The sequence below is a fragment of the Lepus europaeus genome, chromosome 7 (genome assembly GCF_033115175.1).
Source record: "Lepus europaeus isolate LE1 chromosome 7, mLepTim1.pri, whole genome shotgun sequence".
NCBI classification, from domain to species: domain Eukaryota; kingdom Metazoa; phylum Chordata; class Mammalia; order Lagomorpha; family Leporidae; genus Lepus; species Lepus europaeus.
This window is the reverse complement of record NC_084833.1, coordinates 81338985-81362908: the sequence shown is the minus strand read 5'-3', so window position 1 is coordinate 81362908 and position 23924 is coordinate 81338985. Positions and strand designations below refer to the sequence as shown.

Genomic DNA, 23924 nt, shown 5'->3' with positions numbered 1-23924 from the left:
TTTTTTTTTTATCTTTCTATGAACTGTATCATGTCTCACCAAAACTCAGGTGTTGAAGTTCCACCACCCTCCCCTGGATGTGCTGGAGATAGAACCTTTAAAGAAGTGATTACGGTTGAATGAGGTCATAAGGGTAGAGCCCTGGTTTGACAGAACTGGTATCCTTACAAAAGAAAAACAGATACCAGATATCCCTATCTCCCTCTGCCATGTGGCAGTAAGAAGATGGCTATCTGCAGAAAGAGAGCCCTTCTCAGCAGCAGGTTCCTGCTAAAACTTTTACTTTGGGTTTCCTGGTCTCTGTGCTGTGACCTGAATATGACCCCCCACACACACACCTAAATTTCTATGTTGAAACTTGATGCCCAGTGCAATAGCATTAAGTGGGGTCTTCAGGTGGTGATTAGGTCATGAGAGCAGAGCCCTTATGAATGGGATCAGTGCTTCTGTGAAATAGGATAAGCAGATTTGTTGGTTCCTTTTGCCCTGCAAGGACACAGATAGTGCCATCATCTAGGGGGAACAAGACCTCACCAGAGGCTGACTATGCTGGTGCCTTTATTTGGCCTTTCCTGCCTCTAAAACTATTGGCAATGAATTTCTGTTTGTAAATTACGCAGTTCAATGTAGCTGGTTATAGCTGCCTGAACAAAGACATTCCGTAAGTCTAAGAAACAAATTTCTACTGCTTAAGCCATCTAGCCTAGGTGTTTTGTTACTAGAACCCCAACATACTATCACACAATCTCAAATGAAATTTGTGACTTTTACATTGTTGCAGAACAAAAGGAAAACTGTGATGTAGACTTCATGATTTAGATGGCTCCTACTAAGTATATTCGATGGCTAAATGTTTTTACCATTCATAAATTTTTTTTCTCTCTGGGAAATATACCTCTTTCCATTTCTGTGCATGCTAATCTTACTTGTGAAAACTAACAGGCAGAGGATTAATGAACAGAGCACACATAAAGAATGCTCATGGTAGATATAAGGAGTCTTTGAGTCTTACTGTAAATAGTTTTCTTGTTGATTATGGTGAATCTAATCACGGTGATATCAGTATTGAACATGCTGAAGGTGTGACAGTTTATAAAGCATTATCTTATCCTGTCTCCAAAAACATTCTCTGTAGGAACGGCTTTATTTAATTCCATTCTACAGAAGAGAGGCTTGGAGGTCATGTTGTTTTTAAGTGCTAAAGCTGAATGTTGAACTTTCGGCAATTCTTAATGTTCTGTTTAACCACAAAACCTGGAAGAACCTGTATTTAATCTTTAAATAATTGCGTTGAGCAAGACAGTTTATTATTTCAAATTACATATTTGGAGGCTGGAAGGAACATAACTACGAACTCAGCAGCAACAGGAGAATAACAACAATGAGTCAGAGTGCCTTGTCAGCCATTTTTTTTTAACTGTATAAAGCAAGCTATAGGAATAACTGGAAGAAAAAAAAAGCCAGAAATGTGGGGAAAGAAAAATCAAAGTCTTTTTGCAAAATGGAACTGCAAGCTAGTTTAGTTTCTCTTACAAGCAAATAGGAAAGTAGTTTTAATAGCCTTAGATATATTTTCATAGGAACTCTTGTTTTCTTTGAGAAAAATCAATCAAGTTTCCTTCCAAAGTTATTTTCCCAATTGGTTTGTTATATTTCACAAATAACCACATCAGGGCCAATAAGTGGCAAGGCTACATTTTGACTCTTCAGCTATTTCCTGGACATGCTGAGTTCTTAAGAGGCACGTCCTGCTGCTGAGGCTGAATCCAAATATTAGACTCCCAGGTGAACTGTGTTGACCAAAACACATTGATTTCTTGGCTGCTCAACTCCTCTGTATCTCGTTTTGGCTTCGGCTGCCCTTTCCAAATCCAGACAACTCTCTCTGTGCTCACAGTGCACAAAATCACCTCCTTGTTGATTGTCAACAAATGCCCTGTAATGGATTCTGAGATGGAGTTCTAGAAGGGCCAGGTGGCTTTGAGGCAAAGAGAGTCTGTTGGCATCAGATCACTGCTCACTGGAGAATCCCACTGCAATAAAAATATTTTCTTTTGGAGTAGACCTAGACTTAAGAACCCGGCCCTCGTGGCGCCTGTCTACCAGCAGGTAGGATAGTACCTACAGAGGGTCGTGAAGAAGCTCCTGGGTGTGATCAGAGTCTCCTGTATTACACTGCACCTCAAGCACCCGTGCCCTTGCTCCCTCAGGCCATGAGGGCATCCTCCATTTCCTTGAACACATTCTTTTCCCACCTATATGCTAATAATCCTCTAATGTATCTCTTGCACATTGTAGCCAAACCAACATGGTCAGCTATTTACTAGGAATCCACTCTCTGGACTTCTCTTGCACATTTCAACACACCCCGAAAGTGACACACTGAAATCACTACCTTCACACCTCCCCCTATTCCTGTATTCATTGTCTGATGGAATGATGCCTCCACTGAGTGAGTCACATGAGTCCACCTCTGATCATGGCTCCTTGAGGACAGGATTGGGCTGGATCCCTTGTGGATCTGGCGAGCCTTGATTATCCTGATGCACTGACTGTCCATTTCACCACACTATCCTCAGTTACAAGCTGAGTTTGGGCGGCCAGGAGAATGCCATGATCCTACACCTCGCCTCCATTGCACAGCCAGTGGCCTCCATGGAATGCCTTCTCCTGGGAGTGTACCTGCCTCACTTCTGAAGCTTTGGTTCCAACATTGGTTCTTTGAAGGTTTCCCTGCCTCCTGCAGTCTGATACACGAGCCTTCATCATGTTCCCAAGTCCACTTAGGCACAGTTGTAAGACACTAATTATAATCTTGCATTTTATGTGTCTTTTTACTTGTTGGTCCCCATTCAGTCCTCCCAGACCTTGAGCGACTTGAGGTCAGGGACTGTCTCTTTCTCATGATTGTGTTTGGGTACCCATTCCAGTTCTAAGTGCCAAATAAATGCTGCTGAATTAAATCAAGAATTAGTTTCCCTAAAACTTTTCCTTGAGATCATAAATGAAAAGATCATTCAGACACTGAGGAGTCTCAATAAGAAACGAACATGCGACATTCCAAGTCCTTCTAGCTCTGATTCTGTTCATGGGGGTTAAGTAGAGGCAGATAGTTTTAACCATGCACTCTGGGGTTTATGTTCAATTTACATCACTAAGAACACTACCAATTCTAAGACTATGTATAGTGATTTTTTTGCCACTTCACAAATGGTGCTTTTCTTGTGGACATTTATTGATAATCTACTGGACTGATTTATTCTTGTATTCGGCCTCTTCAGTACACTATGAGGTATTCAAAGGCAGGGACCTTGTCTTTTTCATCTCTTTCCTGGAACCCAGTGTACTCTCAATAAATGTTTGCTGAACCGAACTACATTACTAACCTTGAAGTCTTAATTTCCGTTATTATTTCTCTGGACCCACTCATCTGCCCTGCCATGTGAGCACCTAGCATATTAATCATTGATGATGCCAACAGATTCTCAAACTTGTACTTCATGCCCTAGGCCTCTACCACTCCTTGGAATTGATCCATATGGAAGGAACAGCAGCACTGGAGTTTAAAAAAAAAATTACTGAGATAAATCCCCATCCCTCTCCCAAGGAATACGCTATGGTTAGGAGTGATCCATGTGTGCTCTTGCTCTGCCTCAATGTGGCAAGAGAAACGGATCTATCGTAACCTAGATTTTCTGCTTTCACTGTTGATCAATAATCAGCATCCTGGCAATTAATCAAAAGCCTTAGAGATTAATTTCTTTAGGTGCTAAAAGCTAGCAACTAACAAAAGGAGCTGCAACTAGTACACTGAAAGGACAGTGAAGTCCATTTTTTTTTTATGCCCTTGTGGTCTGTGACTGCTAAGCAGAACAAGAGGTAATCAACAGTGGCCCAGGGATTATGATGACACAGTTGCAGAGAGAAATCTGTTTTCAGATGCAAGAGCATTTTGGACCAAACTGGATCAACACGAAGAATTACAGGGTATGGTAGGTGGTAGAAGACCATACTTTTTTTTTTTGACAGGCAGAGTGGACAGTGAGAGAGAGAGACAGAGAGAAAGGTCTTCCTTTTCTGCTGGTTCACCCCCCAATGGCCACTGCGACTCACGTGCTGTGGCCGGCGCACCGCGCTGATCCAAAGCCAGGAGCCAGGTGCTTCTCCTGGTCTCCCATGGGGGTGCAGGGCCCAGGCACTTGGGCCATCCTCTACTGCACTCCCGGGCCACAGCAGAGAGCTGGCCTGGAAGAGGAGGAACCGGGACAGAACTGGCACCCTGACCGGGACTAGAACCCGGGTGCCAGTGCCACAGGTGGAGGATGAGCCTATTGAGCTATGGCGCAGGCCAAGACCACACTTTTTACTCACTGAAATTATCTAATGTAGTCATATTTATTTTCATTGTCTTTTTCTCTCTAGCAGTATATAAGCTTCCTGAAGAGTACAGACCTTGGGTCTTTTCCACTGCCTTAATCTCAGGGATTATGAGTGTCCAAGAATGAATTCAGTATTTCTACTGGAAAGTTTAAATATGGCATCCTCTTCAATCATTCATTCATCAGAAATGGCTATTTCTAGGTCATTATATTTAAAGTCATAAAACATCTTTAGGGATTCAGATCCCCTATCTCAGTTTATATTTTTCCATTACACTTTATCATTATATATTATACATTTAACCTCCCTGGTTTATTTATTACATATCTGCTTTTACTAGAATACCAGCTCCATAAAGGTTGTATTTTCACCTATTTTGTTCACAGATATATCCCTAACACCCACGAAAGTGCCTAAAAAGTAGTATGCAATCATTAAATATTCTTTTCAATAAACAAATATCTATTTAGTGCCTGTTAGGTAAAAAAAAAAAACTCTTTTTGAGACAAATTGGAAGACACACCAAGCAACCAACCAGCCAACATGAATTTCTATCAAATTTACCCCTTTCCTGTGTCCCAGACATCTATCATAGTCAGACTACTCGGTAAGAATTCAGTGTCTCATGATGCAAACCATTTGTTGCTTGATAGGGTCAATTTTCACAAAGTTATTCTTTTAAAAATATTTCCAAGTTCACAAGTTAAAATTTTACATATATCCATGATATACAACATGTTTTCATGGTGCAATGGCTAAATTAATTAACCTACATATTGCCTCACACTGTTAGCTCTTTTTTGGTAGTGGTAACACTTAAAATCTATTCTCCTAGCAATTTCAAGTATATAACAATATATTATTAACTATAATCATCATGATATACAATAGACCTCTCGAAGGTATTTTTCCTAACAGAAATTTTTTATCTTCTGATCAACATCTCTCCATTCTACCCTTCTCCCAGCCTCTAACCCCTAATCTATTTTCTACTTCTATTCTACAATCCACTTTATATTTCTATGAGTTTGAACTTTTTTAAAGATTCCATATTTGTTTTTAGCTTATTCACTTGATATAATATCCAATATTCATTCATGTTGTTGCAAATGAAATGATTTCTTTCCTTTTTTAGACTGAGTGGTATCACTTTGTGTATACATACAATACTTATTTTTACAGATATTTTAAAAAAAATTGACAAGCAAAAATTTAGTTGACATATTTATGGGTTCAGTATGACATTTCAGTACATGTATATAATGCATAAAAATCAGATCAGGGTAAATGGTATATCCATCACCACAAACATTTGTTATTTCTTGTATGCCATACTTTGTTTATCCACTCATTTACTAATAGACACTTCAGCATATTCTGTATCATGGGTTTTATGAATAATACTGTAGACAACACTGGAATCGCAGATAACTCTTCGCCACACTGATTTAATGTTTGGGCATCTACTCAGAAGTGAGATTACTGCATCACACAGTAGTTCTATTTCTAATTTTAAAAAGTATTTGAGAGACATATCAACATACACAGGAGAGAGAGGAGAGAGGAGAGAGGAGAGAGGAGAGAGAGAGAGAGAGAGAAGGGGAGAAATGCAGTCCTATGTGCTGGTTCACTCCTCAAACACTGGCAATGGCTGGACCTGGGCCAAGTTCAGCACCAGAAACTCAATCCGTGTCTCCCATGTGAGTGACAGGAGCCCAGTTATTTGAGCCATCATTGCTACCTCACAGGATCCACACTAGCAGGGTGCTGGAGATAGGAACCAGCCCCGGGTACTCTGATAAGGGACACGGGTGTCTTAACTGGTATCTTAACCTCTAGGCTGAATGCCTGCTCCTATTTAAAAATTCTCAAGGAAACTTCATACTGTCCCACCAATGGGGCACAGGTTACTTTTCTCCTGATGCTCGCCAACACTTTATAAGGCTCTACTTCACACTGAACCCTGGACTTATTCTAGACTGCCTTTGGCTTCCCACAGACTAGTTTTACTCTTTGGAACTGTACACAGAAAATGCCAAATTTCTCTTCCATATTGATACAGTGTATCTATTGCTGTGTAACACAAAACTTGGCATTTTTTTTTTTTTTTTTGGACAGGCAGAGTGGACAGTGAGAGAGAGAGACAGAGAGAAAGGTCTTCCTTTTGCCGTTGGTTCACCCTCCAATGGCCGCCGCGGTAGCGCGCTGCTGCCGGCGCACCGCGCTGATCCGATGGCAGGAGCCAGGTACTTATCCTGGTCTCCCATGGGGTGCAGGGCCCAAGCACTTGGGCCATCCTCCACTGCACTCCCCGGCCACAGCAGAGAGCTGGCCTGGAAGAGGGGCAACCGGGACAGGATCGGTGCCCCGACCGGGACTAGAACCCGGTGTGCCGGCGCCGCAAGGCGGAGGATTAGCCTGTTGAGCCACGGCGCCGGCAAAACTTGGCATTTTAAAATAGCTGGAATCTTGTTTTTCCCCTCAAGGTTGTATGGGCTGAATGAAGCTGTTTGCATTTGAAGTCCCTCGAAAGGCCAGCCATAGACGGCTGGACCTGCAGTCACTGGACATGCCCGTGGTCAGTGGTGCTTACTGGCTGGGACCTCAGCTGGCATCTAAGAACAAATGGCTTTGAGGATAGAAGGTGACAGCTGCCAGTTTCTGACGGTGAGCTCTGAAACTGGCACAGCACCCCTTGCACAGAACTCTACCGGTCAATGGTTCCAGAGTTCCGATTTAGCAGCCGAGTCACAGACCTCACTTCCAGATCAGAGAAGTGTCAATAATTTGGGAGAGTATGTTTTAAAACTGACATATTTGTAATATTTTTAAGGATATTTTAAAATCTTCGAGTCAGAAAAACCCTAGTTCATATAATTCTCTCTCAGGTTGTTCATTGTATATAATCAATATGCATTACATTGATTACTTCTTTCAGAATGTGTTCCCATATAACACATTCCTTCTTTTTAAAAATTTATTTTTATCTGAAAGGCATGAGCAAATGCACACATACACAAACATATAAAGAGAGACAGAAAGAGATCTAACTGCTGGTATCGTTGCAACAGTCAGGGCTAGGCCAGGCAGGAGCCAGGAGCCAGAAACCAGGAACTCAGTCTGGGTATCCCATGTGGGTGGCAGGGACTGAACCTGAGCCACATCCTGCTGCTTCCCAGAGTGCACATGTGCAGATGGCCTGGACAGAATAGCATATCAAGCTTAGATCTGTGCAAACGACCTCCATTGTCCTGGAGAAAACACATGTGTATGTATTCAATTCATGACCTTACTTTGGGTGGCAGCCATGTCCTGCAGTTCTGCAACATGAAAAAATTAAACCACTTAGGCTTTTTCTTTTTCTTGTAAAAAGCAAGAAACTATAAATATGAAGTTTCCTTTTGGGGGCTGAAGTGCATGATTTTATATTTGTCCCTATTAAATGTCATTTCACTTGAAATTCTGACTTCCTATTCTAGGCTGTTTGGATAATAATAACAATCACAGCTAACATGCATTAAAAGCAAAACCCATGCCTTACCTTCTTTAATCTTTACAACAACCTGATAGAGTATACCCATTGGACAAATAACGAAACCAAAGAACTTGTCAAAAACTTACATGAATCATGTGTGGTGCAGAGCTTTGTTTGAACCCTGGCAGTTTGTTATAAACCAAGGATTAGCAAACTATAACCTGAGGGCCAAATCTGGCTGCTGCTTTTTATAAATAAAATTTCCTGTGATTTAACCACACTTGTTCATTAACATATTATCTGCAGCTGCTTTCCTACTGCAAAGGCATAGCTGAGTAGCGGACACAAAGACGATATGGGCCACAAAGCCTAAAACATCTACAGTTTTGTTTATTTTAGTGAAGGAATGCAAACTTCACACATTTCAAATATACAAAGCTGGGAACATGGTGAGCCTTCCCGTCCTCCCTCCCTCCCATACTCCCAACCCTTCTTTCTCCTCCCTCTCCCATTTCCATTCTTATTTTTTACAGACCTATTTTCAGTTAACTTTGTACTCATAAGATTACCCCTACACTAATATGATCCTACAAGGAAAATGCTAACCTCTGGTCTAACCATTAGGTTCTACTGCCTCTGGTTATTCAGTAAAGCATCCTTAAGCTGAAACACAAAATGCTCTAAAATCTGAAACTTTTTGCTACCACAATTAGAAAATGTCACGTATGACCTCATGCAATAGATACAGGGTCACTAAAAATACTATATATACTTACCTTCAGGCCATGTGTATAAGAAACAGAAGTGAATTTCCTATTTAGTCTTGGATCCCATCCCCAGGATAACTTATATATATATATATATATATATATATATATATATATATATAATACTTTATATATATATACTTTATATATATATACTTTATATATATATACTTTATATATATATACTTTATATATATATATATATACTTTATATATATATATACTTTATATATATAAATTCATACACACACACATATATTCATTTTACATACACACACACACGTATATTCCAGAATCTGAAGAAATCAGAAATACTGTGGTCCCAAGGATTTCAGACAAGGGATGCTTATCCTTAGTTGATATCACTTACTGCAAGCTTGCTTTGCACAAGCCTCTACTTGGTGATTTACATAAGACTGTCACTCTTTTCCAAAGGAGCCCTGCCAGCCTTGCCACTTTTCTTCTGCAACTGGAGACAGTGAGGCTAGGAAGTTAAGTAACTTTTGCAGGACCACTCAGAAAGTGACAGAACAAGGGTTTGCACCCAAATCCATTTATCGTCACAGTTCCTGCTCTTTCCCCTATCCTGCACAGCTGATGTAGAAGCATCTGCTCACCATCTGTTTAAAATCCCCTCCCTTGTATGGCTTTGGATCCACATCAAGCTCTTAGTCGTGGCTCTAGAATCAAACCTTTTGACTCCTTTGAAAATCGGGATCATCTTTGACTGTTGGGCACCTTTCCTATTCTCCTCGATTACTTAAAAGCTGCCCCCTTGCAATGAATGTACAGCTGCAACATCTTTCAGCGCCCCAGGATTTGGAACCCAAGCTTATTTAGTGCAGTTAGACCCTCTCTTAAACATCTTTAGCTCCCTAAAATCTATTCTACCCTTCAACTATTTTCTCCCTGGTTGTGAAAATGGGAGGAAGGACAATGGGGATGGGGGGAGGGCTTTGTTTCTTACTGTCATCTCTTATTTATCAGGCACACTTTAAAGTACTTAGCAAATATCAACTAATGCACTGGTCCCAAAGGGGAGATGCAATCATTATTCCCATAGCACAGATTAGAAGCAGAGGCACAGAATGGTGGAGTAAAATGGGATTCAACCCAGTCTGGGGTCTGTGCTGATAGCCACCACATTATGCTAATTTTCATGTAAACGCCTGCCCTGATTCAGTGGACACGGCCACATTCTCCTTTCTCTGAACATACTTCAAACATATATTTTTGGGGTTGGTGCTGTGGCGTGGTGGGTAAAGCTGCCACCTGGAGTGCCGGCATCCATAGGGGCACCAGTTCAAGTTCTGGCTGCTCCACTCCTGATCCAGCTCTCTGCGATGGCCTGGGATAGCAGTAGAAGATGGCCCAAGTCCTTGGGTCCCTGCACCTATGTGGGAGATCCAGAAGACGCTCCTGGCTTTGGATCAGCCCAACTCTGGTTGTTGCGGTCATTTGGGGAGTGAACCAGCAGATGAAAGACTTCTCTCTCTCTGCTTCTGCCTCTCAAATAAATTAATTAATCTTGAAAAAGTGTGCTTTCATTGGCCTCTGTACCATCATTTCAACATGTTCTGGGTCACAATGGCAAGTATCTGGCACGTGAGGTATGGCTGCTCCATCCTGCCAGTAGCACCTAGAGGCCGCAGTGAGCCCTGAGAGTTCACTTTCATACTGAAGGTATGATGTTCTTCAGACAGCTGTTGCTACCAATTCATCCGCTAGTGTCTCAGTTACATACTCTTCATTCTAGGTGTAACCTCTACCCCAAACAAAGCTATCAACATTTATATGTGGTGGCTGTATACCTTTGCCCTACTCTAGCAACACTCCATCCTTTTCCCCAGTACATTGTACCTTTATTCTGATCTGATTGTTGTGGACTATTTTTGCACCTGCTATTCTTCTAAAGTAAAAGACAAAACTCAAAAGAGATTTGTAACTTCTTTCCCTATCTCATTATCAAAAGTTTCAGTGCCTACCTACCAGACAGGTTCTGGGCTAAGGTGATATCTAACATTAAAGCCATTTAGACCGAAGAAGAGTGTTTGACCACATGCAGCAGGTACATTTCAGATGTGCTACAATATTGATCTTCTTAGCTCATGGGTAGAAGAGAGTGACCTCATGCAGGTGGACCATTAGGCTACTCACCTCTGGTTGGCCTTCTCTTTATATAAAGGCACTGTAGAAATATTACCACTATCAACATGTAATCATAATGTGCATCATGAAAGCTAGGAAATCCTATGTTAAATTACTAATAATGTAAGTCTGCTACTTTTTCTTGGATTTGCTCACTTTTAAAATAATATGGCTAGAAGGACACACTCTCCATGGTTAGGATTTTAGATGTTATGGCTCTGGAAAATTAATTCTGATGAGGGTATCTGTTTACTTACACTACTTACTGACAAGACTGGTTGTGATAAACGTAGCTTTTACCATGTATGTGTGCTTGCGCATTTCCATTCCAGCTCAGCCCACACATACAGAAGTGGATGAAGGGACATGCTGTGGGTTTTCCTACCCTCGTCTCATCCTCATGCACACTGAAGAACTTAGAGACAAATAGGCTGCTATTGTACTCAGGAAAGCACTGGGCAACCAGAGGTTAAGAGGACTTCAGAGCTAATGGGAAGTCAGACAAAATTCTGGTTCAATTCACTCATTTTACAGATGAGCAAACTGAGGTCTTAGCCCAACATCATCCAACTAGAAAAAAGCTTAATCTTTCGAAGAGATTGGTTTCACAATTCCAAGCTGGATTTTCAGCTTTAAAAGAGGCCTGAACTCCTAAATTCTAAGTTATTCACATGTAAAATTGTAGATGTTTTAATTTAGATATTTTCCAGAATGCTGAGCTCTTAAAAAAAAAAAAACTGAATTTATAGTAGACCTCATGTTTACAGTCCACTTTTTATCTTCAAAATGTTTCACAGACATTAAATACTTAATCTTTCAAAGATAACAGGAAACTTTAAAGCTACTTTATCTTTTCTTCACAGGTAAGGAAACACAGAAATGACCTTCTCAAAGAAATCTCAGGAGTGGATAAAAGGGCTGGAGCTAGAATTCAGACCTTTCTGCCTATAAGCTCAGACTACTGCATTCCTGGGAAGACAAGAACCTACTGCCATTTCTGGAAAGAAAACACGAGCAAACGGGAAATTAAAGGGTAGATCTCAAAGGAGCAGCAACACTTGGCGATAAACTTTTTGAAAGGTGAAGTCACTGAACTAAAATTAACCTGCCCTGTAACCCACATTCTCTAAGAAGAAAAGCAATAGGAAGCTGGCATTAAGCCATCCGCCCTCAGTTTGAGTCCACATAGTTCCTCTTATTTGACCCATAATTTGGCATTATGAAATCAACAGGAGACGGGTAGGTGTTCCAATTACTTTGTCTCTACCTTCCTCACTCTGCATTACTAGTTAGTTGGTACAGTTAAGGGATACAGTTAGTGTCTGGGAACACTGTGGAATACACCTGTCCCTGTTACTGAGTTTAAAATCAGATGTTTCAGGAGTTCTATGGCTACTATGTTGAACCAAATTAAGGAACAGCTTATTTGATAAAATCTTTTTTTCTAAAATCAAGAAGATGTCCAAAGGATGCAAGGAAATAAAGGGTAGGAGGAAGAGAAGAAAGGAGAAAGACAGGACTAACAGGATTCAAGTACGGAGTGAGGAAGAGGAAAAAAAGAAGAGGAGGAACAAAATGGGAAAGAGGCAGGGAGATAAACTTTTGGGGAAAAAAAATCAGAAGGCACAGAACAGTTTTCTGAAAAGAATGGGGCTTACTCCCTTCTATACAGGAAAAGCTATTTGCAAAGGCATGGAAACAGGAAAATGTTCTTAAACATTGTGATGGCCAATCTTTTGGGAGACTATTAGATAAAACCACCTAGTAAGAGTTAGCTTGGATGTGGTTTCAGAAAGTTCAATTTTGAAAAAAGCTGTTCGTTTAGGAAAGAACGTGATCCACAGACACTCAAATAGAAGTCACTCTGTGATCTCTGGAGCCAGGAACCGAGGGTTTGTGGCCACTGGATCACATTATTCTTCTTTGTGAGCTTTCTCTTCTAAAGATGCCACAATATTGGGATGCTCCAGGACAAAATCAGCTCACAGTTCATTTGGGGACTCCTTTCGAGTACTTAAGTTCTTTCAACAGGGTGTTGATCCTCACAAGTGTCTGAGGGACTCTGGGGTCTAGCTCATTGCTAGCCCATAGTTGACTCTCATTGAGTATTTGTTGGTCAATGCATGTGTAAATCCTAGTATCCCAGGACAACGAAGACATCTTATCCTCATGTTCAGACACAGTAACTGCTAAGTGGCAGGTTTTTTAGGAAGAGCCTTGAGCAATTCTCTTGGGCAGCGGCTGCAATATCACAGGGTTGCCCATATCTCTTCTTTGCACTTCAGGAAATATGTATTTCCCAGCCTCACATCTCCTCGGGCTTTTTTTTCTCCCCCTGCAGAGAGGCATGCATCAGCTACTAATCTCATCACATTTCCATTTCCTTGCAGCCTCATCTGCTCATCATTTTCTATTCATAAAACTTGCTTGATTCTAATCTTCCCTATCAGCAGGAACTAAACACCTCCTCAAACTTTCTTTGGAAGGATGGTGATTACCACCCATGTGCTAACTCCCCCTTTGAAACAGATGGGCCCAATCTATGTGCTCACATGTGGGCCATTAAGAAAGTTCCACCATGAACCAAGATGTGACATCATATTAACTGCAAGACTAAATCCCCCTGCACTATTTCACAATTCCCTGGACATCGAGGGCTTAGTCTATGTACTATTCCACATTCCGCTCTCTGGGAAACAGAATCCAGCAGGTATGAATTACAATTGAAAACATATATTGGAGGTTTCCCTTCTATTTCACAGCACCGGACTTCACACTTCATGTTACTTTTATCCTGGCAGACTCTCAGACCTTAGCTCTGCTGATGGGTATGAACCTCTCCACCAGACACCAGATTTCTGGCCCTTCTTCCCACAGTAAAGATTTAATGTAAAAATAAGGACATTGCGCTAACTACTAGCTCAGGACATGTGGCTTTTCTCCTCTCCAGCGGCAATTCAACATGGCTTTACAGGGCATCTTAGCAGGTCATTTAACACCTTGTCTACCTAAAAATATAAATTCTAAACTTACCAAGTTAAGAAATCAGGCACATGTGCATGTATGGCAGTGCACATGGAGGAAGATACAGATCAGGATCTGGTGGCTGTGGCCTGTTTTCATGTGGCCCATACAGCGGAGTATAAAACTTGAAACAAGAGATGTCACCTAAAAGCTTAAATTCTCAGCATCTCCTGAATATACCCAATAACTGGTCCACCAGTCTTTACTGTGTCTTAACACTGCATTCCTGTCAAATGTCATTTATCATCACTGTTGTGTAGAAGTTTTTCTTAGAATAGAGAAATTGTCACCATGCAAGTTCCTATCAAACTATGGATGAAAAGACTGCATATTTAAATTCAAATGGGAGTGTATTTCTTTTTGTAAAAGAGGAACATTCCCGAAAGTTTAATGGGTAAACACTTAGCCTCCACACACATCACTTATGGTGCCTGAATGTATTCTGTAGGCATTTGGGTTGCAACCCTTGGTTCAAGGTCTTGGTATCATTCTCTGTGGTGAGGTAGTATATACATTTTAATGTGTGGTAAAGATAAAACCATGGCTCTTGGCAGAGTTTTCTCTGAGAAGTAGAGGTATACATTCTTCATTATTTCTCCAGGTATCACGATTTCAGGGACTATAGTTCTAGACTACTTAACAGAATTTTGAAAAAGAATAAAGGTATCTTCAAAACTATTATTTAATTGTACATATTTATGGGGTAATGTACAATAGCTCAATATATGTTTTCAAATAGTAAAGATCAAATTAGGTTGGTTAGCATCTCCATCTCCTTAAATATTTTCTAAATGAAATTATTGGCCAAAACTTAATAATCGTGTATATTTATATTCTTCATAAATTTGTATGACACCTCAACAAATATACAGGGTACACTGATCAAATCTGGACAATGAATGTGTCCCCATTCCCATTATTATTTCATGATGGCAGCCCTCAAGCTCCTCTCCTCTATTTTCCCAGAAAATATGTAAGAAGATATTTGACTATAGCACTCCACTGTGCTGTGGAACACAGGAATATATTCCTTCTGCCTATTTTGGTGCTTGTACTCCAGTCTCCCTCTAACTTTCTGTCCTCTACCCCTTCCAGCTTCCAGTGATCACGGTTCTAGGTTCAGACCAGCATTGTCTTTTTGTTTGTTTTTTTAAGCTTTCACATGTGAATGAGAATATGCAGTGTTGGTCTTTTTGTGTGTCTAGGTTAACTTAACAATTTTTTCAATTCCATCTAATTTTCAAATGATAGTATTTCATTTATATATATGTATCTATATAATTTTCTCTATCCATTTGTCTATTGATTGACACCTTGATTGATTTCATGTCTTGGCTATTGTGAATGGTGCTGCAATAACCATGTGAGTAAAGGTATCTCTTTCACACGAATATTTCATCTCTTTTAGATATATTCCCAGTAGTTGGATTGCTGGGTCATATGGTAGATCTATTTTTTGATCTTGAAGGAATCTCCATATTGTTTTCCATAGTGATTACACTAATTTACATGTCTACCAACAGTAGAGTTTCCCAAAATTAAGACATCTTTAGCTTTAAATATAAATGCTTAGACTAAAAATATCAGTCATCTTGCATACTTTTCTTGCTCCCTCTCACTATCCGTCATTAGAGATATATCTAGTTGTGAATGCATAAAGCAGCCTCCTTGGAATTGATGAAGCCCTGGGCCCCTTGGCTAAGTATCCCTGTGCAGGGCACAATATGTATAACTACGACAGCCCCGACAAGCTTTACCTCTGAAATGTCAGACTCCTTGGCCCCTTTTTAATCCTTGGTGTCAAGCCCTTATGAACTCCTGCCATAAACTGCTGTGCTTGTCTTCAACCAGTTTTCATACCTCCAAAGTTACTTCATTCCATTCAACAGAGAGCAGGCAGTCTTCTAAAATGAATACAAATTGTGTCATTCCCCCACTGCAGGCTCTTCAATGGCTTCTCAAGACTTGGAGCAGATTTCAAAAATTTATCATAAAGAAACCCTGGCCTGCACAGCACTTGTCTTATGAGAGGGTCTAGGATGTTTGAAGAACACTGTGGACCCCACTTATAGCATTACAGTGCAGATTATCAGAGTAAAGCCTCAGAGAAAAACCAAGCAAAGGAGCCAATTTAATGTTGTTTAAGCCAGTGTTTCCCGAACTTAGTTGATGGCAGAACCCTGAGGGATGCTTACTAACCCCGCTTCAGGTCTGATACTTTCAGGAACATACTTTTGCTAGCATTTTATGACAGGATGCAGTCCACATTCTTTAGCATTAACACACAGATCCTTTTGTGTTAATGTACCCTGACACTAGGCTATTCTTAGCCCCCAGTTTCCATCTGTGCAATACCTAACATTCTAATCACCCACACAATCAGATCACTTAATTCAACACATATTTGCCAGTACCTATGATATGCAGTGTTTTATTTATTTATTTATTGGTTTGAAGAATTTTAGAGAAAGATGCTGTTTAAATCTTCTATCCAATGAACATCTATTGGATGCCTTTCAAAGGGTCAGCTGCATGCTGCTTACTATCACTAAAGTCCTTGACTGGTATCCTATTTACAGGATAATAGAATACCAGTTTCCAAGACACCTGTACTTCTCCCAACATGAATTCTTTTTTTTTTTTAAGATTTATTTATTTATTTTGAAAGTCAGAGTTACATAGAGAGAGGGAGACACAGAGACAGAGAGAGGGAAATCTTCTATCCACTTGTTTACTCTCCAGATGGCTACAATGACCAATGCTGGTCCAGACCAAAGCTAGGAGCCAGAAGCTTCATCCAGGTCTCCTGGCAGGGGCCCTAACACTTGGGCCATCATCTGTTGCTTTGCCTGGGCACCACAGCAGAGAGCTGAATAGGAAGTGGAGCAGCCAGGACACAAACTGCTGCTCATAATGGATGCTGGCCTCATAGGCAGTAGCTTTACCAGTTGTGCAACAACACTGAGCCCCCAACTTGAATTCTTAATTCTTTGCTTAAACTTCTTGTTCTGCGCATTGGAGCCAGATTGACTCTCTGTACCTTTATTTAAGAGGTCTCTAAAATCTCTACCCAAGCCACCCACAGGTAAAAATACAAAACTAGAATTCTTTTTTTAAAAGTGTGCCAGGTAAATGAGACCCCATCACTTTGACTTCCAGTGTCCTGTGTAGTGCCCACATGACCACAGAGAGAGAGAAATTTGCTCCTGGGGACCATGGCTCTCTTCCTGTGGGAGGAGCTTTAGACACTGGGTATGCAGTGGGAAGCATGATGGGCTCATTTCCCACACAGAGCTCAGAGTCCATGCGTTCCAACAGGGCGCATACACTTCAAGGCCTTTGCAGCTTTGCTGGGGCTCCCACTACATGGAATCCCCTTTACTCCCTTATTCTAGCAGTTCTCACAAAATCCTCCAAGGTCTGCTGTGCTTGTTTGTGCCTTTTTGATGCCCTTCAGAGACCACGTTCAGGTAAAATATTTCATTTAATGCTTTGACTGTTTTCATACATCAACATGCTCCCAATCACACATCCAGTTGTTATATGTCGGTCTTCTTTAACTCCCCTGTATCAGCTAGTTTGTGAATTTCATGGGGATGGAAGTTTATCACGTTATCAATGTCATTTTATCAACCACCGTATTGACATTATCTAACACTACATTCCAATTCATAACACATGCTAAACTATGCTAAGCTAACATCATCACATTTTTTAGGTTCCCACAGGAGGCATGAGGAACAAGGCTCTGTGTCAGTGAAGAAAATATTTATCCTCCTTTGTTTCTCTAGTTCTAATGGTATATTTTAATTCTGAGTCATAGCAAGAATCTTAGATTGCTAACAAATTAGGTAGCTATCCTGGTGGCTACAAACATTATTTATTATCCCACTAACTGAGCTATTAAAAGGCCTGTGTACTCCAGTAGTCATCACACAACAGGTAATACTTGTTCTTCAAACATAATAAAATTGAAATCCTGAGGGAAATATGTCTCAGGATACAGCTGCTAACAGAGTAAATGGTTCGTCCTAGATACTTAACGTGTCTTAATTACCTTCACTAGAAATGGAGCTTATGTAAATTTTAAATAAAGATCAGCTCAGAAGTCTTAAACAGATTCAGACAAATTCAAGGATGGACACTGTCATCAATAACCAATAGTAGGAAGTATTCATCACATAGCTGTAGTTGGCAGGTTTATTCCATGTGTATCTATATTTACCAGTTCTTCCCTCCTAGGAGCATGAAAGACTCCCTGCCCCAGGTCCACCCTACATTCCTCTTCTGTGTTCCTTTAGAATTTATGTTCATTTCCATCAAACTATCTATAAGCTATAAGCCTACAATAAAACTATTCTTTTGTCTCCCCCAACATACATATGAGTTCTTTGAAGGCAACAAGTGGGTCTTTCAACCTTTCTATTACCAGTGCCCAGGACAGGAAAAGTGAAGAAAATAAATGAAAAAAAAAAAAAAAAACAGATGCCAATGATAAGAAAACTGAGACATGAAAAATGTTAGCAACAAAATAATTTTGTACATCTCATAAATGACACTAATCACAAATATAAAATATAAAAGTGATCTGAGAAACCTGAAAATGTTAAGATTGTAATAATCATGTAATAAACATGTGTGTTCTAGTATCCTTTTTGTTATGTTCTTAAAAATTTAGAATGAATGTAACAAAGAAAGTGGAAGTCTTCTTTTTCAGCATTTACATGATTTTAAAAAGCTGTGATCACTGAAATAAGGGGGGAGATAGCATTTACCTTTTGACTATGAAATCACATGGATTCAGAAATCCAGTAACTTAAGGAATGAATAACCTCCTAAAAGAATTTTCCTCTAAAGTTGACAGGGGCCAGCTTGTGGTGCAGTGGGTTAAGCTGCTGCCTGTAATGCCAGCATTCACATAGGAGCGCCAGTTCGAATCTAGCCTCCTGCTAATGTGCCCAAGAAAACAGCAAATGATGGTTCAAGTACTAAGGCTCCTGCCATCCACGTGGAAGACCCAGATGGAGTTCCAGATTTCTAGTTGCATCCTGGCCAAGCCTTGGCTGTCACAGCCATTTGCAGAGTGAACCAGAGGATATAACTATTGCTCTATCATCTCCCTCCCTCTATCATCCTGGATTTCAAATAAATAAAATAAATCTTTAAAAAAAATAGGTTGAGATAGCCACTCCATTCTCAAACAATCATCTGCTTAAATTCCATTCAACGCCTTGAATGATTTCTTACTTTTGCTTTTACAACAAGTAGAGGCAAACAGCTAACTGAGCCCCAGGCAGCCCCCAATATCAAGCCAAAATCACATAAAAAATGGTGACTGGTGTCCTCTCTGCCTATGTCAAAAGCTCAATGCATTAAAAGTGCTAAATCATAAATGACAAACCAAAGTCACACTGGCCCAGGAGCCAATTAAAAAGGATAACTCAATTGTGTACCTGTAAATCTAGAAATAGCCTTTTTGTTAAGCCACAGCCATTGAAAAGCTTTTGTAAAGACAGACACCCCCAAAAGGCTTCAGTTTCTTTGACAATTGAAAATACAAGGTAAGTGGATTTTACAGAAAGTGTTTTACAGTCTTGAACTTCACTCAGTGTGTTATTTTGATGATCAGTGCTGACCTCCCATGATCAGCTCTATTAACTCAGGCCAAAGTCATCCATGTGTTTGTTTAACGGGCATGTGAGGGCACTTCAGAAAAGTTGGCGAAAACATGGAATTCATAAGGTAAGTTAATTTTGATACAAAATCATTTTTGAAATCTATGTATAGTTGATTTTCATAATGTGTATTTTTCATGAACTTTTTGAAGACTCCTCATATAACCTCATGATGATTCAGTTTGTGAAGTAGGTCATGACATTGCCAAGACAGTCCTACTTTCTCCAATTTCTCCCCAAATGTTCTTCCCCTAAGGTCAAGCTTACAAGTACCTGTGAGCAAAACCTTCTGAGATTTCTGGTGGGCAGCCCTGAGAAGCAGTGAGCAATGAATAATGAATGTCTCTTTGTAAGAACTCTACTTAGCGGGCAGCCAAAGCTATTTTTACTTTATAGCGAAAGCACTTTGGGAGAAATATTCCCAAACCACATTACAGGATGTGTGAGAAGCAGTGGACACTGCCAAGCACTTGGCGAGATTTAACACCACAGTGCACACTCATAGGAGGTTATTTGCTCCAGTTGTCTTAAAAAAATCTTGTTTCAGACTTACCCATGCAACTTCGTGAATAAGCATTTCTCTTCCATCTGGTTTTGTCAAATGGGAATGTCAGAGAATTTTGACTAGGGTAGGAGAAAATCGCCCACCAAACTATATAATGTCCTCTAAAGCTTTGTAGGACAGTGAGAGGAATAAGCCATGCAAGAGGAATAAGCTGAGGAATCTCACAAATGGGTTAGATTTTTACTAGAATTTAAAAAAATTCTACTGAAGCTTATGATAAAACTCTCCAACACTTGACTAGGAAAACTCTTGAGTAGATAATTGAAGAAAAGAAGATATTTATTGATCATAAAGTTATCCTTTATATGCTCTAATATATTGGCTCACTATCACAATGTGTACACTTGAAGCCTTCCTTGAAATCTTCAAAAACAATACAACCAAAAGATTGCATGAGGCATCAGGAAACTGCTGGGGCAGTAGCTGAAGGTAAGTGCTGTTCTCCAACGTCTAGGCATTTTGATTTCAAAATCTGATAGAGCAATAGTTACAGCAATGCAAGACTGGCTGAGTGTGAACTCACCTGTCACCTCATCCAGCTTCTCCGTGGATAGACGTAGGATCCCTGAACCAGCTCAAGTCCGTGTTCTTTCTGGTACCTTTTAGTTTGGTGGGTCTGCTTCTAAGGAGATTAATTACTGAAAACTACAGGGAGATGGGGCCCATCAGTTCTGGTTTTTGCAGCAGTGATGATATTGAGGCCATCTCTTCAGAGCACTTTCCTATTTGATTTTCCTGACAACCTAACTGGGAAAATTGGTCAAGCAGTAGTAATCCCATTTGATAGCAAATGAAAGACCTAACAAAGTCAAAAATTTTGCCTACAGTCGCTCAGTCTGGAGGTGACAGCATGTTCTCCTGAGACTTTGTACTTTGTGAAATCCAGGATGATGGACAGCACTCATCACTGTGGCCATCTGGGGAGTGAACCAGTGGATGGAAGATGTTTCTCTCTGTCTTTCCCTCTGCCTGTAGCTCTCTCTCAAATAATAAGTAAGTAAGTAAGTCAGTCTTTTTTTAAAAAAGAAACAATGAAAGAATGGAGGGATGGAGGGAACTTTGTACGAGGGCTGTGTATGAAAGTAGCCAGGCCAGAAGTTTCTGATGAGATCATGGATGATGTGGTGCCATTTAAAATATCATCCTAGTGTCCAAGAGAACCTGATTTTAAGAAAACACTGTTTCTTTACTACTGGGAAATTAATCATCCCTCCTAATAAACCTGTATCCTGGAATTCTTTTAATAAGGTGACTATGGAATTCTTCCTCATAAAATGATATGTTTTAAAATATATCTGGAGTGATACATCTGTGTTATCTTGGAGGGAGGTCAATAGAATTTCTCAAATGCTCTTCTTATCCTTAAGACCTTTACTTCTTACAACATTATATAAAGGAAATTTTTTTTTAATATTTATTTTATTTATTAGAAAGACAGTTACAGAGAGAGGTAGAGGTAGAGGTAGAGGCAGAGGCAGAGAGAGAGAGAGAGGTCTTCCATCCACTGATTCACTCCTTAAATGGACACAATGGCCAGAGCTGAGTTGCTTCAAAGCCAGAAGCCAAGAGCTTCTTCTAGGTCTCCCACGTGGTTACAGTGGCCCAAGCACTTGGGCCATCCTCTGCTGCTTTCCCAGGCACATTTGCAGGGAGCTGGATCAGCAGTAGAGCAACCAGGACTCGAACTGGCACACATATGGGATGCTGGTGCTGCAGGCTGGGGCTTGAATGAGCTGCATCACAGCGCTGGCCCTGATCATTGATTTTATACATCCTCTTTAAATGTAAGAATTGGGCCAGTGCTGTGGCATAGTGGTAAAGCTTCCATCTGCAGTGCCTATATCTCCTATGGGCACCAGTTCAAAACCTGGCAGCTCCACTTCTGACCCAGTTTTCTGCTGTGGCCTGGGAAAGCAGCAGAAGATGGCCCAAGTTCTTGGGCCCCTGCACCCACATGGGAGACCTGGAAGAAGCTCCTGGATTCTGGCTTCAGATCAGCCATTTGGGGAATGAATCAATGGATGGAAGTTCTCTCTCTCTTTTTCTCTCTGCCTCTCTGTAACTCCACCTTTCAAATAAATCAATCTTTAAAAAAATTAGAGTAAGAATCACAGATTGTAGGACAGCCAGATTATTTGTCCTCTGATATTGCCCACATGAAGAAGGGAACCAGTAGCTTTGGTTGTTTCTGAAAACCTTTCTTAGAAATAGGAGGGGAGTCAATGTCTGGATGACCAACACCAGCGACAGCAGGCAGAGGAATGAAACTTCTTGATAGCAAGGCCACACAGCTATACGATTCTCAGCACCAACGAAGTGCTTGGACTCTTTGTATATGAGCTATGTGAATAAAGCATCGTCTGAACAAAAACGAAGATTATTCTTCCGAAATTACAGTAATTAATTCCACTGATTTAAACCAAGCTGCCTGGTATATGCTGAGAATTCTGACTTTATTTTTAGTAATGCTAAATAAAAGACAAGACCTAAATGAAAGATCTCTGTGAGTGAGATCCCAGTGGAAAGAACGGGGCCATCAAAGAAGGAGGTACCTTTCTCCGAAGGGAGGAGAGAACTTCCACTTTGACTATGACCCTATCGGAATAAGATCAAAGTCAGCGAACTCTAAAGGCTTCCATAGCCTTGGCAACTCATGACTAGAGCCTAGGGAGATTGCTGACGCCATGAACAGGAGTGTCAAATTGTTAAGTCAGCAACAGGAGTCACTGTGTACTTACACTCCATGTGGGATCTGTCCTTAATGTGTTGTCTAATATGAAGTGATGCTATAACTAGTACTGAAACAGTATTTTTATACTTTGTGTTTCTGTGTGGGTACAAACTGATGATGTCTTTACTAATTATATACTGAATTGATCTTCTGTATATAAAGAGAATTGGAAATGAAAAAAAAAAAACAACCTGGTGTTAAATTGGAAATGGCATAGAAAATTAATTAATTTTAAAAAAATATTATGTAGGATCTCTGTCTTTAATGTGCTGTACACTGTTATTTAATGCTATAACTAGTACTCCAACGGTAGTTTTTTCACTTTGTGTTGCTATATGGGGCAAACTGTTGAAATCTTTACCTAATATATACTAAACTGATCTTCTGTATATAAAGAGAATTGAAAATGAATCTTGATGTGAATGGAAAGGGAGAGGGAGCGGGAAAAAGGAGGTGCGGGTGGGAGGGAAGTTATGGGAGGGGGGAAGCCATTGTAACCCATAAACTGTACTTTGGAAATTTATATTCATTAAATAAAAGTTTAATAAATGAAAAAAAAAGTTAAGCAAGGCCAATTCTTATCTAATGGGTGGGCCACCAATGTCTGTGATTCACATAAGACTACATTGTGTTTTCCATCAAAAATAAACATTCATACATAAGTACACAATGTTGTATGTAGGTACCTCAAACAGTTTGTAGAAAATGGAATTAAAAGATAAATGGAATGGGCATTTGGTAAAGCATTTAAAATATTGCTTAGGGCCGGCGCCGTGGCTCACTTGGCTAATCCTCCGCCTGCGGCTCTAGCACCTGGGTTCTAGTCCCAATTGGGGCACTGGATTCTGTCCCAGTTGCTCCTCTTCCAGTCCAGCTCTCTGCTGTGGCCCAGGAAAGCAGTGGAGGATGGCCCAAGTGCTTGGGCCCTGCACCCGCAGGGGAGACCAGGAAAAGCATCTGGCTCCTGGCTTCAGATGAGCACAGTGCGCTGGCCATAGTGCATCGGCCATAGCGGCCATTTTGGGGGTGAACCAATGGAAAGGAAGACCTTTCTCTCACTGTCTAACTCTGCCTGTCAATATATATATATATATATATATATGTATGTGTGTATATATATATATATATATTGCTTAGGATATATATATATATATATATA

General features: G+C 40.4%; 1 protein-coding gene across 2 annotated transcripts in view; it reads right to left on the bottom strand.

The window, feature by feature from the left end:
• Positions 1 to 23924, bottom strand: part of FAT3 (FAT atypical cadherin 3) — a 533836-nt gene that overhangs the window by 135409 nt on the left and 374503 nt on the right. The window lies entirely within an intron of this gene.